Source organism: Schistocerca gregaria, chromosome 2, assembly GCF_023897955.1.
Source record: "Schistocerca gregaria isolate iqSchGreg1 chromosome 2, iqSchGreg1.2, whole genome shotgun sequence".
Taxonomy (NCBI): Eukaryota; Metazoa; Arthropoda; class Insecta; order Orthoptera; family Acrididae; genus Schistocerca; species Schistocerca gregaria.
The window spans coordinates 670,110,696-670,116,818 of NC_064921.1; positions in this window are offsets into that span (position 1 = coordinate 670,110,696).

Consider the following 6,123-nt stretch of genomic DNA (forward strand, 5'->3'; position numbering starts at 1 on the left):
CGACCACTATGGCCGTAGGTTCGAATCCTGCCTTGGGCATGGATGTGTGTGATGCCCTTAGGTTAGTTAGGTTTAAGTAGTTCTAAGTTCTAGGTGACTGATGGCCTCAGAAGTTAAGTTCCATAGTGCTCAGAGCCATTTGAACCATTTTTTTCTGATAGCTCTCCCATAAAATAACTAAAGAGAATCAAATTCTTTCAGAGTAAGTCTTCCTTTCCTCCTAGTGGTTTTCCATCTTCAAGTACTTCACCTTTATTCTCTTTCAGCAAGCAATGAAGCCTACCACCAAGCCTCTTTTGGATGTGGCCAACACATTCCAACTTTGCTATTGTTGTATTGTATGGATTTTTATCTGGTACAGCTTTGAATGAAGAGGAGTCCCCATCACCAAGGTATTTAGTATATTTAACACCATGCTGCTCCTCAGATCTGGAGAACATCCTCACAACTGCAGCAGCCACTTGAGCCACTATAATTTTTAGAGCATGCTACTCCATGGTTTCCTTGCCACAGTTTCTCACTGTCTTCATTGTTGGACATTTTCCTTTTTGCACATTGGTGGCAGTATTTAGACATAATTTTTACATATCTACCTCTACCTAGTCAATATCAACAACAGATGCAACTCCATACAAAGTTACGTGACTCCTTTCCATCCCATCTCCATCTAGACACACACAGATCAATAACATTTGTAGGAGATTTACTGCCCCAATTCCTCCGCTGCTTTATTCATAGAAACTTTGGCAGTATCGAATACAGCATCAGACATTTCTTTATTTATTTTTTCAAACCATTCACAAATGGAGTCATGTTCAGAAAACCACACAAAAAATTATCTACTTCCCTGTCATGTCCAAAGCATCTCAGAGCATATGCTAACCTAAAATTGCTTTTCTAGGTACCAGTGTCAGTTGTTTTAGAGGAGGAAAATGAAAATTCATAGCCACACGAATTGCAAATTAATTTAAAATCAAAAGCTATTCCCACTCTTCTTTCTTCAACAACAATCATGCATTCCGTATTTTTACAGCTAATACATGATCATGAAGACTTTATAGCCTGGCAAAGAAGCTCTAAATAATAAGTCTTAATCCAGTGGAATCCTTATCAACATCATTCATGCAACTGCACAATTCTCTTGTCCCAAGTTTCGATGTTGAAGCTAAAAGCTTATGATCTTCTTTTCGAGCTCCTTCCTCTTTTTTGTTGGTACGCCAATTTCCGTGAAACCTCTATTTCCTAAACACAGTTTTTCCACAACCCATTGTGATAAATGTTGCCTTCCACATAAAGGTTTGAGAATTCAGTCTATCACCTACTAATGTGTGTTAGTATTGCCAAAATGTAAATAAACCAAATGCAAGAAAGTTTTCAGGCAAAGATTTATATGTCAGGCAGAGAGATAGATGTCAGCAAAAGATATTGAAAGAAAATAGCCTTCACACTGACAAAAATTCCACTGAAGCAAGCAGTTTCCCAAATGTTGGAGAAGGTGGGAGTGGCTGCCAGTGCAGAGTTAATCAGTTTAACAATTTGTGACAAAGCAAGCTGAGATCTCTCTACTTCCTCTCTTGTTTTGCCATCTGCCTCCTAAAACTCATTTTTTTTTCATTTTTTATCTAATACCATTAACATACATGAGAATAATCTGCATTTTTATAACAGAGAAAGTTTGGCCCTCAGTCTTAAGAAATATAGCACCAGATCTAAGTTTGTGCTTAGTTTTGTGTATGTAATCAATTTCCTAATTTATTTTGACTATTCCTAGTTAATGTTTTCTGTTATAGGGTACAATCAGTAATAGTTTCATTACTTAAATTCTGTTATTGACTTATAAACAAATATAAATTGTGTACTAACTACAAACATTTGGAAGAAGAACCACTAGGATTCTTAAAGTATTTATTTGGCTTCATCCGAAAATATATTAGCAAATCAGCACTTATTTAATCCCAAAATAATTACCAGATTCATCAAAAACATTTTTGTTGTAACTATATCTGTTAATTTCATTACTTATACAAATAATTCAGCCTGACCTTTGTGGTAGAAGAAACTGTTAAAGAAGGAATTTTTCCATATATTCAGTTAATTGAATGAGCATTTTTTAATTGTAATTTCTGTAAATTAAACATCAATGTACAGTTTCAGTACCTATTATTGTGAGGATATATAAAGGCCCCATTTTTGGTCCTTAGACAGTCAGTCCATGGCCGATTTTCAGAGAAGAAACCTGTATTGGATCAACAACAAGGCATCAAGTTAATTGTGAAATAAGTGTAACACAAATAGGTTGTCCATTAAAATAATCACAGTGTTTGTTCAATAGTCTCACTTATACCGTATTATTCTGCAAGAACAGGGGGGCTACGTTTTTACTGCTAATAGATGTTCAACCGTAAACTATTGTGACATTTGCCTGCAAACTATTAATGAGGCTTATCAAAAGTTAACCAATAGTTAACTGGACATATAACAGTGTAATATTGTGGGGGTTGTGAACAGTGAAAATAATGAACTGGGAAAAGCATCTGTCCAACAGTCGGCTAAATCATTTACAGTAGCCAGTGTTGAGCTTCCACCCCCCATTTTTCAAACAATATAAAAATGCAGTACATCACCACCAACGACTATCAATGAAGAAATAAAGCAGGCGAATGTCACATATGGTGCCTTTTTGGGCGAGGACTATCGTATTTGGGCACAATAAACTAGGACTCGCAAACTTTGAACAGTGAATTCTAGAACAGTTTACAATACCGTGATTTTAATGAAGGAACTGCAACAGCCAGTCAGCGGATGGGTTTAATGGCCACAATATGACAGCAGCCAATCAGCGAGTGGGTGTCATGGAAGAAGCCACTGAGTACAGAAGTAGCCAAGCAGCATGCAGGTGGACATAGCCGACCGGGATAAACAACATGCATCAGTGAGAAAATTACAACTTGCATCAGCAGTGCAGACAACAAATCAATATGACAACCATAGCAGCAGCAGCAGCAGGAGATGAGTGAATAAAAATAAGGTAATTCACAGAAAAAGCCTTTTTATATTAAGTAATACATAATGAGTGCTCTTAACAAACAAGACAGAGTGATAGGGGAAGAATGGACAACCAGAGAGTGGGTTGATTGATCACAAAGCTGTAGAGGTTAAGTTCGTAAATGAACAGAAAGACTTAATGGGGACTGATTTGGTAGAATATAGTGGTATTAAATCAGACATGAATGTAACTTTGATTGATGGGAGCGGAAGTCCTACTGTAGATGAAATGATAAAAGTGTCAACTACATTGTGTGGTGATTGAGCGAAATGGATGAAAACAGTACTGAAGTGGATGAAATTGTTAAGGTTAAGGGGGAGGAATTCATAATGAAAATAATGGCAACAGTTTATGGCAGATGGAAAATTGGAAGTGATGTTAAGGCAAATTATGAGTAGTTTGAGTAGCATGAGTATGAAAGAAGACATAAGTAGGGTGGCAAGTACTATGAAAGAAGACATTAGTAGTGTAGAGAATAGTATAAAAGAAGACATGACTAGCTGAAAGGATGAACTGAAGAAAGAAATTAAAAAACAAATTAGGGTGGTCAGCTCTCATCTTACAGAATTAAATGAGAAGGTTGAGGTGGTAGTTAAAGATTGTGATGAATAGATAAAGAAGGTAGTACATAATACTAATGAGAAATTAACATTAATGAGTAGTAAATGTGTTGAAGAGAGAAAGAAGCTTTGTGATGACTGTGGTAGGAGGGTGGAGGCTTCCGAGAAACAGAGTAAAGATGAAGTCAATGCAGCCAGGAAATTTTGTGCTGAAAATTGGGTTAAACTTGAGAACCAAACTGATCAGATTAAAAATGATATAGAAATGGAGGTGGAAACCAAGTGTGCAGTAGTGGTAGAGAAAAAACTGGTAAAATTAAATAAAAATGTAGATTCAAAATTGGCTGAAAAGTAGAAAAGATGGAAGAGGTACAAAATCTAAAGCATAGAGTATGTAGTGTCCCAAACAGTCCTAATTGTCATTTGTAAGAAATTAAATAATTTTGGACCATATGGGGGAAGTGCATCCACTGGATTTCATTAGGGAATCTAATGATTTGCCTGAAACATGGAATGACAAAGAGAAAATGTCATTTGTGGGAGGTTTTCTGAAAGGGGATGCTTATGGATGGGCAGCTCAGGTAGCTGATAGTTGTGCTTCATGGCATAGCTTTAAAAAGGCATTTTTAGATGCATATTGGTCCAAAGAGAAGCAGGGGAGAATTTTGAGTGAATTTTGGGAGGAGAGAGATCTGACTCTAGGAAGGGTACTGGGAAAGGTTTCTGTCAGCTTTGGATAAACAAAATGAAATATTTGGACAAGGAGGTAGGTAGTGAATCAATTATTATGGGTTCAGTAATTAAGTTGCCTTAGAAAGTTAGAGAATTGCTTGTACCTGCCCCGACGAGCAATATTAGTGATTTTTATGAATTATGTTGATAAAGTGGAAAGGGTGAAGCCCTCAATGGAAGATTGTAGGAGGAATTTTGATAACAATAATCAACCATGGACATTATTTCAGGTAAATAGGATGAACAGGACTAATTAAAGTAGAAATTCAAGGAATGGTTGGGTGAAGGATAGCCAGAATGGGCACAGAAATGGCAGGAGAAATACAAGTAACAGAATTGGAGGAGATGATTTTAGTTCTAGATCAAACCATTTAAATTAGATAATGCTCCAGTTTTGGCTTGCAGTAGAGCAAGTAGTGATGAAGAGCCACACGTATATAAAAGTGCTGTAATCACAGGTAAGGGTAATGTAAATGATAGTAGTAAGACAAGCATAAATTCTAATTTTAGTGAAATGTTGAATGATGGTGTGTGTAGCAATGTTTATCCTGTATAAAGAATTGAGGAAGTTAATATAATAGAATAAAGTGATGAGACAGTGTGTGTTGCTGTTGCTCAGGTTGTCCAAAGTGGCAAAGTCCAAAGTGGATGGTAAATCTTTAGGAGAACATAAGGAATTCAGGTGTTTTGTTTTGTGTTCTAATACTGGCAACAAGGATCGACTAATTAGCCAAGTATTTTGAGGACAATGAAAGTGACATTGGGTCTGATTCTGACAGCAGTTGTAAGGATGATAGCAGTGGCCAATCCAGTAGTGACAACAATGAGATATTTGAATTTATAATTGATAATGATGGCAATGTGTTACACAAAGAAAGAATAAAGGAGGATAATATTATGCCTAATGAAGAATTGTAGTTTGAGAGTGGTAATGAGGAAGACGACCATGCTATTTGTCAAATTATTTTGGTAAGCAGGATGATAGTTTCTCCAGGGAAAGGATTAATGAGGATTTGTTGTATGAAGAAGATCACATGGTAAGTGTTTACTGGACTGTGGTAGTGGTTTGAATGGCATTTCACAGGTGTTTTTTGAGTCTATTCAGAACACAAAGAGTGTAGAGTGATGCATGTTTTTGAAATAAAAATTATTGGTGCTACTGGCAAGTTATCAAAGAGTGTGAAATGAGAGGTACTATTTGCCTGTTAAATTGGCACTAAATCTGAACCAAATCTGAATTTGTAAAGAAGGAAATTTCATTTTTGGGTCACAGGATTAACGAGGAAGGTATACAGCCTGATAGAAAGCTTGCTGCTGTTGAGGAATTTCCCACCCCCAGAGAACAAGAAGAATGTTAAAGCTATGTTTGGAGTGCTATTCCTTGGTGATTCAAAATCTCACCGTTGATGTAATATTTGGGACTAATTTCTTGTGCAATTAGTGTGTAAATATTGATTCTGCTAGTGGTAATTTTAGTTTTAAATACAAAGGAAGTAGGTATGAAATATCATTTTTGGAAGATATGGACAAGTGTGAGCAAACAAAGTTAGATATGCCATTAGGAGTTTTGACTGAGGAAGAAGAGGTGGAGAGAGTAAAGTTGGAAATAATACAGAGAGTTGAGGTTATTGACAGTATTACAAATAATCAAAGGGAGGAATTAGAAGGTATTCTCCCCAGCAACTGTAAGGCATTTTCAGACAGGCCAGGTTTGGTAAAAGATTTTGAGTGCAAATTAAAGTTTAAGGATCATGAACGGGTTTTCAAGAAGCCTTAATCAGTTTT